The sequence below is a fragment of the Drosophila serrata genome, unplaced genomic scaffold, assembly GCF_035046125.1.
Source record: "Drosophila serrata isolate PLE 108 unplaced genomic scaffold, ASM3504612v1 contig_276, whole genome shotgun sequence".
NCBI classification, from domain to species: Eukaryota; Metazoa; Arthropoda; class Insecta; order Diptera; family Drosophilidae; genus Drosophila; species Drosophila serrata.
The window spans coordinates 10,121,557-10,134,608 of record NW_028257174.1 but is presented as its reverse complement, the minus strand read 5'-3'; the positions used below and the strand labels follow the sequence as shown (position 1 = coordinate 10,134,608).

At 41.1% G+C, this 13,052-nt stretch overlaps 2 protein-coding genes across 5 annotated transcripts in view; one reads left to right on the top strand and one right to left on the bottom strand.

The window, feature by feature from the left end:
* Nucleotides 1-7,176, bottom strand: part of Pgls (6-phosphogluconolactonase) — a 30,240-nt gene extending 23,064 nt beyond the window's left edge. Inside the window, exon 1 of one of the 2 annotated variants that reach the window (XM_086836436.1) lies at nt 5,994-7,176. The gene's annotated coding sequence lies outside the window, so the exon portion shown is untranslated. The remainder of the gene's footprint in view (nt 1-5,993) is intronic. The other variant, XM_086836437.1, reaches the window with a different exon arrangement.
* A 546-nt stretch (nt 7,177-7,722) lies between these two features.
* Nucleotides 7,723-13,052, top strand: part of Imp (IGF-II mRNA-binding protein) — a 29,800-nt gene continuing 24,470 nt past the window's right edge. For 2 of the 3 annotated variants that reach the window (XR_015272442.1, XM_020950000.2), the window contains exon 1: nt 7,723-8,406. The gene's annotated coding sequence lies outside the window, so the exon portion shown is untranslated. The remainder of the gene's footprint in view (nt 8,407-13,052) is intronic. The other variant, XM_086836412.1, reaches the window with a different exon arrangement.

The window sequence follows — 13,052 nt, the reverse complement described above, 5'->3', positions numbered from 1 at the left end:
AGCCCGAGTCGCGAGGCCCGAGTCCTCGAGGCCTGGAGTCCTGGAGTCCCAAATTCGAGTGTCAGTGTCAGGCAGAACTTATTAAAAACGCATTGAGGTCATCGGCACCAGCAGCAGACTAAGGAGCACGACTAACAGTAACAGAGGGACTCTGCAGCAGGACCAAGAGCAGAAGCAGGACCCAGACCTAAAAACCATCGATAGGGGCGAATCGAGCAAGAGTGACTCCCTTCCCCGGGCTACACTTGGACTCGAAAGCCATTTGGTAAATACTAATTAGGTTAGGACTCTCAAAAAATAAGTCAAGTTACTGATAAGGCATGCTGGCAAACCACTCGCGGCTTCGGTGTTTTAAATTAACAGCTATTCTCCTTCGTTTCAGATCCGACTCTCTCGGAATGGGAGTCGCGATCTCACCACCTCGTGAGCGACAAAGCGTAGGTGAAAACGAAGGAATAGGAAAGGAGATCGAATTTCGCCACAATAAAAAACTGTTGCTGCCGCTGCTGCTGCTCCTGGAAAAAACCTTTTTAATCCAAACAAACGGTAAGTTAATACAAACAAAAGTAATAAATCAGTTAAACTAACTGCCTGGTACACGGGTACATTGAAATTAGCACTCAAATCGGTGAATTAATAAAGAATTAACGTAATTGTGAAAAGACGCCAATTTTTTCGCGGTGAAATTGTCAAAGCAGTAATGGGGAAAAATCAAATTGAGCAATTGCCAATTTGAAATTAGTAAATAACTATGTCTGTACATACATACGTGATATATAAAGACATTTATAAAACAGTAACTAAGTGTTTAGCAAATTAAAGCCACTAAAACTGCAATTAAAATAGTGAGACTCCGCCGGACGATTGAAGGAGAGCCGTGCCGCTATGCATGTGTGTGTAGGAGTCGATGCAAATTCGTGTACGTGTGCATGGCAAGCAGCCTCTCCTCTCTAGCCCCCTCTCCACCCCCTCACCCACTTACTGCTTCGGTGTTTTAGACTAACAGCTATTCTCCTTCGTTTCAGATCCGATTCTCTCGGAATGGGAGTCGCGATCTCACCACCTCGTGAGCGACAGAGCGTAGGTGAAAACGAAGGAATAGGAAAGGAGATCGAATTTCGCCACAATAAAAAACTGTTGCTGCCGCTGCTGCTGCTTGGAAAAACCTTTTTAATCCAAATAAACGGTAAGTTAATACAAACAAAACTATTAAATCAGTTAAACTAACTGCGGGTTACACGGGTACAGTGAAACAACCACTCAAAACGGTGAATTAAAAAAGAATGAACGTAATTGTGAAAAGTCTTCAATTTTTTCGCGGTGAAATTGTCAAAGCAGTAATGGGGAAAAATCAAATTGAGCAATTGCCAATTTGAAATTAGTAAATAACTATGTCTGTACATACATACGTGATATATAAAGACATTTATAAAACAGTAACTAAGTGTTTAGCAAATTAAAGCCACTAAAACTGCAATTAAAATAGTGAGACTCCGCCGGACGATTGAAGGAGAGCCGTGCCGCTATGCATGTGTGTGTAGGAGTCGATGCAAATTCGTGTACGTGTGCATGGCAAGCAGCCTCTCCTCTCTAGCCCCCTCTCCACCCCCTCACCCACTTACTGCTTCGGTGTTTTAGACTAACAGCTATTCTCCTTCGTTTCAGATCCGATTCTCTCGGAATGGGAGTCGCGATCTCACCACCTCGTGAGCGACAGAGCGTAGGTGAAAACGAAGGAATAGGAAAGGAGATCGAATTTCGCCACAATAAAAAACTGTTGCTGCTGCTGCTGCTGCTCCTGGAAAGAACCCTTTTTAATCCAAATAAACGGTAAGTTAATACAAACAAAACTATTAAATCAGTTAAACTACATGAGGGTTACACGGGGACAGTGAAATAAGCAATAAATTCGGTGAATTAATAAAGAACTAACGTAATTGTGAAATGACGCCAACTTTTTCGCGGTGAAATTGTCAAAGCAGTAATGGGGAAAAATCAAATTGACCAATTGCCAATATGTATGTATGTGTGTGTGCTTGGGAGTCTATGCATATTTGTGTACGTGTGCATGCCAAGCAGCCTCTCCTCTCTCGCCCCTCTTCACCCCCTCACCCACTCACGGTTTTGGTGTTTTAGATTAACAGCTATTCTTCTTCTTTTCAGATCCTACTCTCGCGGAATAGAATGGAAAACGAGGGGAAAGGAAAAGATATTGAAATTTGCCAAAATTGAACTTGAACAAGAAACATATAAAGAAGAGGCAAACGAAAATGAGAAGGTTGGTAAGTGAAATATTAATTTAATTTTTATATTCAAAATATTATACTATTCTCTCATATTCATATTCATATTGTGTTCTGCGGCATTTGAGATTGCCGATTTGTATAGTTTTTCATTTGAAATTTAGCAGATTCAATGTGAAGGCTGATTTTTAAATAATCTCAAATTCGACTTGAATATTTTAATAAATTAAGAATTAAATATTGGGAAAATATAAGAAACATTTTAGCATCATATGTATATATATATATATATAAATATATACATTAATTAAGTCCAAACTAAGCCTAACTTCATGTACAACTTGGAGAGATTCAGCCAGAATATTTATTCCCTTCCAGAGAAGGTATTATAATTTTATTTAGTGAAGGAATCATTTCCGACCCTATAAATCATATATATTCTTGATCAGCATCAACAGACGAATCGATCTAGCCATATCTGAGAAAAAAAAATTTTTTATGAATTTTTTCAAAATTTTATAAGGGGTTACATCGTTAAAATTGTCAAAATTTGATAACAATTGGAATTTTGTTAAGTGTTATATCCTGTATGCAGATTTATTAGCCTTATAAAACCCATCATAAAACAGCTTTCCGAATTAAAATGAAATTATTTTTGACTTAGTTATGCATTTTTTAAATTTAAATAAAGTTCTCAAAAATATGGATATAAAGAATTAAAATCATTGATGTCTTCTCAATGACAAAAACATTTAGATGTTTATTAATTGATATAAATATCAAGAAACATAAAATAAATAAATGATTTCCCTTCTATAATAAAAAATAAAAAACAAAGGATAATACCAAGTTGCTTTCGCAGGCATCCCATGCACACTGCTATAGAGTAGAGCAAAGGCTTAATGAGGGAAAAAGCATAAAGTGGGGATTAAAACGCAAAAAGGATTAGTGGGTGGCACCTATCGGTAGCAAAGGACCCGCCGCTTAACTCCTTTGCACTCGCGGTGACGTCAACGCGAATGAATTCCGCAATGGTCGCAGGACACAGGCCATGGGGATACGCAACAAACAACATAAATCCCGTAAAGATTTGAAAGGACACTCCCTCTCTATCTCTTTCTGTCGCCACTCCAGCCATCATTTGTCCTTGTTCCGCCACGGGACAAGGCGATTACTGCCCAGGGCGGGAAGGGAAACAAGGACACACACAACACTGAGGGTTGCAATCTAATGAAATAATAATAATAAAAAAAATAAATAAAATACGAATCCAAAAAAAAAGGGGGAACGCAACGGAACGTTTATCATTCACAGCCGCGCTGCTTTTGATCCTCGAGGTGCAACAGAGATGGCACGAGCCAAGCGTTACAACGGGACAGGACACCCCCAAAAAAGCAGAGCTAACGTTGGGACGCAGCGGAATGGAACGCTCACTGTGCGTTTCCCAACCCCCTCAAACATTCCCATTGATGTCCCATTCCCTGGGCATCCCCATTATCCCGCACTATAGCATCTAACTTCCTACCATACCATACCATACCATACCATACCATACCATACCATACCATACCATACCATACCATACCATACCATACCATACTATACTATACCATACCATACCATTCCATTGTGCCTTAACATTTGAGGCCATCCCGTTTTTTAGCATCCCGTTCGAGAGCAAACCCACATCCCTTATCCCCCATACCATACCATCCGATCCCATTTATCCCGAATCGAAATGGAAATCGTAGCATGGCAACGAACAGTCCCAGGACACACGCACACACAAAAGTGCGTCGCAGTTGCCTTTGGGGTGGGTGGTGGCTTTTCCTTAGCCTCCTCAACGAACCCTCGTCCTTTGTGCGGTGCAGGGGAGGCAGGACAACAGAGCTAGGATAGAGCTAGACCCAGGAGCAGAAGAGCCCGAAGCACACGCAGCCGGAGCTGAAGCCAGCCGGCTGAAAACATTCCTGGCATACGCAGGAACGCACCTCAACCACAGTCCTAGACTCAGAGGTGGTGGCTTATCCCAAATCGAGAGGAATTTTAGGGGTTTGAAACCCCCTTATTTCAAACTGTAAATCTAGTTTAGCCCCCAAGTTCGCTTTGGCTTGTATAAGAGAAAGCTAATGAACTATGTATAGTTAGTATTTAATTTGATTATATATAACTAGGGTTCTTTTGAACTTTTAGTATCATATATAATATGTAAAAAAGATCATTAATAGATAAACTATCCGTATAGGAAATAGGTTTACTGCACCCCTTGTCATTTTTCAGGATGCACTAGAATGTCCTGCTAAGCACTGCAGTGTCAAGCCTTCAACAAACCAAATTTTCTGAACCCGACTTTAATTTTAAATTTAATGAAAGGGTAAACTATGATCATGTTCCGAAGGATAATTCTACTGCTTCGTCAATAAAAATTGTCCAACTTACTCCTATTTACAAAAAAAGAATTTCATGATCACATAGGGGGGTGTTGTATTTTCGAACTTAAAGCTCCAAGGACTAATCTTCAATGTGACTTTTTGGCTATGATAATGGTGAAAGGTGGCTGAAGGATATGTGAACTCCCCCTCACTATTTAAAGCACACCCCTCTCGCTGATGTTCAGTGGCGTAGAGCCACATCCTCGACCTTGTCCTTGTCCCGAATTTTGGGGTTGAAAAACTACGCAAGTTTTGCTTGTCTCAGAAATTCGGAAACGGGACGAATCCTGCATGTTTGTGCGTGTGTGTATGTGTGTATGGGCTGAGTTTCTTGGGTTGGTAACAGTCGGAAATACTTTGTTGTTCCTGATTCTGCTTCTGCTGCTCCTGCTCCTGCTCCTGCTCCTGCTGCTGCGGGGTGCGCATCGGATTTAACATAACTAAACGAGGAAGCGGCCACAAAGAGGAATAGCGGAAGAGGCGGAGTAGTAGTAAAGGAGAGTGGCAAGCAACGAGAGAGAGTGACAGGAAAGTAAGAATGGTAGGATCAGAAGAAGAGAGAAAAAAGGAGAAGTCTAAGGAAACGGTGCAGAATTATCACTAATGGACACCCCGCGTTCTTCCAGTTGGAAAGTTTCTTGACATCATGGGTTTCCAAAAAGGAAATTATAGAGGGAAATTATAGGACAATTGGTTAGAAAAGTAAGGATGACAAATAAGTACTATACCATACGACAAAAACAAGCAAGAAGAGCAGTTTTTAGTTAAAGTAAATTAAATAAAAAAAAATGGTACAGCTTAAAAAGATAACTCTACCCAACTCTGTAAATCGAGAAAATTTCCCTGATTTTTCCTTCCCTAAACAATCAAATGCCAATGAGATTGGTATTTTTAAATGAAATTAGTGCCCTTGCGATGTTTATTTTTGGGTTGCAAACAACTCTCTGGCCTCAAGTGGCAATCGTAGGTGGAATAGGATCCACAATTCCCATATCCACTTTCTCTTTCTCCCGATTTTCCCTATTCCTTGTCCCTTTCTCCCGTTCCTCTCATTTCTCCCTGTTTCCATATGCCCTTTGTTTTTCCCAGAGACTTGCTTTTTTTGTGAAGCAGCTGTGGCTGTCTGAATTTTCCTCACATTTTCACAAGAAGGAGCGGGGAATGGAGGAGAACCAGAGAGCAGGGAGCTAGCAATAAGTAGAGAGAGAGAGAAAGAGAGGCACAGGCTTGGGTTCACCCTTGTTTTTAGCATTTTCCACGACTTTTCCGACGCGCCGCACTCGCTTGATGACAATGAATTTTCGCTTTTCACACTCACCCTTGCCGTTTACGTCGCTGCCAGCGTCAGATCCAGCGCAGCAGCGTCGCTGCCAACGTCCAAGCCAATCAGATGGAAAATATTCGTTTATCCGTGGCCTTTTCGTTAGTTTTCCATTTCTCTGTCGGGAAACCTTCTAGGTCCAACGTAAAACACACACACAAAAAAACAAAACAAAAAACAACACTGCACTATTACAGATCCAACAGCTGGCACAGTGATCGCCAGAAAACTTCTGCACCTTTACACAATGCAGGCTCTCATGTTTTATTATAAATTTCTCAAACAAAACATGGTTTTGTTTATGATCTATAATAAATAGCAAAAACAATGAAATCCACTTAAAAAAAAAAATTAAAAAAAAAAAAAACACTGAATCCGTGTCCCGATTACGGATAACGGGCGTTGATTATTTTCACTCAGTGTACTGTAAGCCGGCGGCTGGCTGCTCTACGAATCGGATAAACAGTCGGATAGACGCCGCACCGCGCTCACGCACACCACACACACACGCACGTACACACAGGAGCAGGGTCAGCCATTTTGGTTTACAACTTTCACTGTTTGTTAGCTGGATGGTAAGGAAAATGTGACGCCGACGCCGATGTCGTTGTCGTTGTCGTTGTCGTTGTCGATGTCGATGCCGTTGCCGATGCCTCAGCCGGCCGCTGGCGCAGCCTCAGCCGATGTTAACGTCGCGATGCGTCGCTGCCGGCGTCGCTGTCGTGTGGCGCGTTACCGAGTTTTCCTCGCATTTTCATCGGGACGCAGACACCTTGGGATCCGGATCCGGCAGTTCACTCGTCGCCGTTGCGTCAGTTCGTTCGACACACTCAGCTCAGCTCACAGCTCACCAGTACCGTTTACCGTTTTACAGTTCGTTCGCTCACAGTTCGCGCAGTTAACCGTTAAATGGCAGCAGCTCTTTAGCTACAACCAGCGCAGCACAGTTTTTTCGAGAATTCGATTTCGGTCGCCGCCATTTGCGTTTTTTTTTTTGTTGTTGTTTCTTCCATGCCCGAAAAGTGACAAAAGGCCACCAAAAGCAAAACAAGTGAAAAGTGCGGAGTTCTTAAAAGAAGAAAAGTGCAAGCGACGCAGCCGAAATCTGACGAATTAAACAAGGAGTCCAAGCGGTTTAATTATATACCAAAGCGTAAGTGACTGTGGGGAAAAGACGACTGGGGTGATGCGACCAGCGCGAGAGAGTGTGAGGTGGGAGAGTGGGAGATTGGGAGCGGGCGTTGAGAGCGGGACTGTTGGCGAGAGAATGAGAGTGAGAGAGGCGGCGGCGGCGGCGGCAGAGGACAGTGGGAAGAGAGAGACCATTTTTTCCAGCCTACTTTGTACGCACTCACGCAGCTGCTGCTATCTCGCTTACACCCACGCACCCACATACACAGCCCCCCGTGCCCCTGGCAGGGCTGTCACCTACGCAAAAATCAATAAGCCAAAGCAAATAAAATAAATGCAAAGCAAAATCGAAGTGAATCGAAAAGGAGATGACCACCTAACATTTCCTGCCATTATCCTCTAGGGAAAAACTCCATTTCAAAGTTCTGAATTTAAAGCGAAATTTGATTGGCTCTATTTTAGAGGGAAAGCAATTATATTGCATAATTACTTACTTAGTCTTCCCCCTTATGTAATCAATACTTAAAAAATTGATTTAATCAGGGATTGATTTATATGTATATTAACTCTAGTTAGGGTTTTCCCGATAAATATGTCTATTTATGTTTAAACATTTATATTGAAATACAGCTATTTGAATTTGGAAAATAGTGAAAAATCTCCCCCTGCCTTCTATTTCGAAACAAGACAACATTGGCACTCCTGTCAAAAAGGACCCTACAAATTTTCTCTTTCCCACAAAACTCGGTTTCAATTTTCTTTCACCAAACAAAAAAAAACCCAAAAATTTAAACAAAATCCGAAATATACACTCACACAAAGCCAGCAAACCCATCAAGCAAGTCAGAAATCGGAGGGGTAAAGAGAAGCGATCAACCATACATCACAATACCCAAAAATTAATACAGATCCGAGGAAATCAGGAAAATCCAATCTAGAATAATTAAAAGACTTCATTTTCGGCATTCAAATTAGTCAGCAGAAACGCACCGAGCACCAGTCCTGTCCGCGTTAAGATATCCTTCTAAGACTTGAACTCACAACTTGGAACAGATCCAGGAGCAGCTATATAGTTAGGAAGAACAAGTTCAAATCCTATCTCAAAATCCTACAGGTATCCAAGTCAAGCAGGAGAAGAAAATACAGCAGTTAAATCGGAAGAATATCTGAAACAGATAACCGGAACCGGAAACGAACCTTAAAGCATCCTTTTCTTTGAGGCAGAATTCCTGTAAGGTCAGTCAATCCATGAGGAACCCAGTTGGATCCAACTAAGCCTGTAAGTACATCCTGTATACAGGTGCACAGGCAGTGACCAAAATGTGTGTCCTGGCAGGCGGAGTACTTAGGATAGTTAAAATGTTTGCACATTTAACTATCGGGTAATCGTTTATTTATCCATTCAAGTAGTCAGAGAAGATTACTTAAACTGTCGCATATATGATTTACTATACCAAAATGTATATCCCAAGCATATAACACAGATCATAGCTACCCCTTGATCATCTAAAGAGTATCTACATTTATGAATTATATAATCTTTTCCATATTATCTTATCCTATCTGTTAATCACTTGCACGGCCTTCCAAGTAGACACATAAAACCCAGATGATAGCTAACTGAACTTCATCTCATTAATCATAGATCCTAATCCAAAGCGAATGCTCAATTCTAACATATCCTGTTAAGTGGATCCATGAAGAACCTATAATTTGCCTAGTGGCTAATACCCCCAATAATTGGCCACCACTCCACCCTTCAGGGTTCCGTCTCTCGTGTCTATCTTTCATTCATAATTCCACAGATGGAGGAATGTGCTCCATCTCCTTCTGCTCCAACTCCCCAGCACAGTGGGGCGTCCGATGCGTTGCAACATTGAATGGGGAGACAGTGGCCACTCCGCCACGCGGATAATGGAGTACGGAGTTAGTGGAAGCAAAGGCAGGCTCCTCTGTGGAACGAAGGAGATTGCGTGCTTGGCGTCTATTTTGAATTGTCTCGACGGCGCAAGATGCGCGTGACATGAATGGAGGAGCCACTTTTTTCCTATTTTTTTCGTATATATTTTATATATTGCCCTGAGCTGTGGTGTGTGCTCCACTCTTCCTCATTCTAAATGCGCGGCGTCTGCTTCTAAATGTAATGCACTTCCCTCAAGTGAGGCGAATTGCATGGAAGATGCGAAAAGAAAGCAGAAAATCGGATCAATTTTTAAAGTTCAACAGCCGTTGGCTGAAAGGGAAAGTTGAAATATATATACATATATATATATATAGTAAGGGGGTGTGGAATTCTGGGGGGAAAGAAAGCAGGAAACAGAATTAGAAGTACACAGAGGCAGGGAAACATTCCTTAGTCTTTGGGGAGGTTCTAGGTAGGTTTTTTAGATCAAGTATCTATGAGATACTCATTATCTATTATCATTTTAGATCAAGTATCTATGAGATATTATTAATATTAACCATTAATTAACATTTCTTAAACTAAAAAGGACTTTTTGGCTTAGATCCTTATAGTCACCTCTTAAAGTCTGGAACTTCCCACCTCTCGTAGATTTCATATATATATATATATATATATATTTTTTTTTTTTTGATAAAATATTAAAAGCCCTAATAGAATCTTTCATTTGGTGGGATCTTCCTCTCCACTTCCGTTTCACATTTGGGGGAGGTTTGCATATATCCGCGATACCCTTCCGTTCGATCCTCAGCGAAATCGCCTGAAGGCAACTGTACCGCTTCTATGTATATATATATATATATATATATATATATATTTATATAACAGCAGCGCTCCTTTTGACGCGAGTTGTCCTTGAGCCTGGCGCTCTAAGAAAGCTTAGGTAGGCAGGCGGCAGAGCAGCTTTCGCAGCTGGTTGGCTGCTTGCCTGGCTGGATGCCTGAAGGATGGATGATATGATGCCTTAACCTCCTCAAGACCCTCTCAAGACATACCCGTTGCTGCGTCTCGCGTTTATCTAGTCCTTCAAGAGGTGTCCTGTAGGCAAACGTGTCCTGCTCAAGACTGGCATTTCGCGTATTGTTCAATTGTTTAATGTCCTGTTCGGTGGATAGTGTGTGTGTATGAGTGTATGTGCCGTAGAGGATAATGTAAAGTTATGCGTTGTGCTCTCTGCTCTCTACTTTCTACTTTCTTCTATTAGCTTTCCGCTTTTCTGTAATTAAATTCAAGAGAACCTTAGCTAAACCGGCCTCATTTGATTATTCCGGTCACACTTTCCATCAGGTGATTTTCATCTACCTTGCGAAATCAATTTAACTTGCTTAATTACTCATTTTCATTTGTGGAAAAGTCCAAGCCAGCTGGGAAAACTGTAACCTCAGCTATCCTTCGTTGTAACTGCCTGTAATTTATTTTCACAGAGGTCTCTATATTCCTAGGGAATTCCTTTACAGGAAAAATCAGCTCATTGAAAAAGAAAGCAAAAGTAAAAAGGGGTAAATTCTTTGGCCTAAAAGTCTCCTGTACAAAATCAAGCATATGTTCCCTTTGATAGATTTACTTGCCATATGTAAGCGGCTTAAAATAAGTACCTCCCACAAGGCAAGTCCTTGCTGGGTATCCTTGCTCCCCCATGTATATGTGCAAGTCAATCACATTCGAGTGCGAGTGCGAGTGCGAATGCGTTCGCCATTGCAGTCGTCGGCACATTGCAATCAACCACCACCACCGCCGCCCACCAAAAAGGATACCTCTCTATATATATATATAGATCTGTATATATGTATATATATGGCAAATGACACACACACCTAGCTCTCGGCTTTTTCATTCGCGATCCCGAGTGGGTGGCATTGGGCTGCACCACACACACACTGGCAAGGGGTTGCTGCACTTTGCTGCGCGCGCGCCATTTTCCTTCAGTCAAAAAGGAAACAGGACATGGGGAAAGCAGGAAGCCGGCAAAAACTGCAACAGGCGCTTGGTATTTTTTTTTGACGCAGGGTGGAGGGTCGGGTTAAGCCCACGCCCACTGTAACGTACAGGGTTAACCTCTGGTGGGATGATGTTGCAGCCGCAGGAGTCGCCACCCCTTCGACAGGAGTGCCACTGGTTTCATCATCCCTTGAGAGTCCTTTTACGGTAGCAACGCGATGCACTTTTGTTGCTTGTTGCAAATTGCTTGAAATGATTGCGAGGACAAAAAAAAAGCTTTTCAGGCTTCGCCACCTCTAATTGGCTTGTCGCAGGCGAGGCAAAAAAGGAGCAGCAGCAGCAGCAGCAGGAGCAGGAGCAGGAGCAACAAGGAGCAAGGGTGGAACTAATTTAAACCATGTAGCAGTGCCACCCTTGGGTGAGAGATGAGGCCTATTAAATGTCAATTAATGTCACCTTCAACAACTGCAATTTGCTCCTGCTGCTGCTGCTGCTGCTGCTGCAGTTATCCTTCGTTTATCGTCCTTTCTACCTTCTTACCTTTGAGTAACCATTTCCCTACCCCTGTTCTTACCCTCGCGCATCCTGATTTTTGTTTTGATTGCGACGCGTGCAAGACCGGGTACTACTTGAAGGGTCAGAGTGCAGTCCTGTGCATGCAACAAGTGAGCTCCGGCTTGCTCCTTTATTGTGAATGCAACAAGGAAACAGGAACAGCTACAACAACAACAACAAATAATAATGCAATCTTAGGGTGCAACTTCAATTTTGATTTTTAAAGCGCCTTCAACACTTTAAGTGTGATGATATCTTCGTACAAGTCACCCAACTTGTGGAATGTACTGTATTAGGTGAAGCTAAAAAAAAAGGATAATGGACTTAATATATATTCTGAGAAGCCTTTATAACTTGATAGTTACTAGCTTAACTTGAGTACTTAGTTCTGGCAACTTGAGGAAATCCCTTTAGATGAACAGACATGAATCTGCTATAGGAAGTACTTATAGATTTTTTAAAGAATAATAACTAGAATCCTAGTTACATTAAATATAGTGAATAATTATACATCTATTAGGGGAATAGGTAATACAAATATTTATCTTAACATTTAACTGAACTTTAGAAAGCTGAAGATTACATACTCTTGAAGTTTTCAATTGTAGTATAGGATCGAATCAGAAATCAATAATAACTAATCTTGAAATACTTGCATACATTTAATTTAAATTTATTTAATTTAAATAGTTATTTTTATGTGACCAATTAAAAAAAAAACATTTAAAATCTCATAACTCAGCCAAAAAAGCATTAATTTAAATTCGTAAAGCTTTCCCATGCTTATTTTTAGTAGGTTAATTGCATACTCAATTAAAAATACAAATTGTAGCAAATTTGTTGGCATTTTTAACGATGTAACCCCTTTTATAATTAAAAAAAAAAATGGTAAATTTTATTTCTTTTTTGTCATATATGGCTAGATCGACTCTGCTTTTGATACTGATCAAGAATAGAATATAAAGGATATATCCAAACATACTAAATTAATCGTTTTAACTTTATTTGATTGTGAGAAGTTTTTGATAGGGCTTTTTTTAAAACAACATATTTCAATGATCTTTATAGTTCTGGAATCTGTATATTTATTATAATGTTTAAAGTTTCAAGATCTTTCTATACTTTAAAGATCTCTATAGTCTCAGGATTTCTACTATTATAGGAAATACATAACATATTTAAAGAAAAGCCCGAAAGTCCTTAAGAACTAACTCCCCTCAAAAAAAAGCACAGAAAGGTGCTCCCCGATGGCTTTTCTATTTAGAAATTGGGGCATTCCCGGGGCCACTTTCTCCGCGCTTGGACTTGAACTTTCGGCTCAAGGACATCGCTGGTCTAAGGACTAAGAACTAAAGGGAGCAAGCAGAAAAGGAACAACCTTGTGGCCCTCTCGCGCCCTCCCAGAACTACAATTTCAGTGGGAAACTGCAAAAGCAGCTTAAGTGCCTACCTCCCCCCGCCCCCCCACT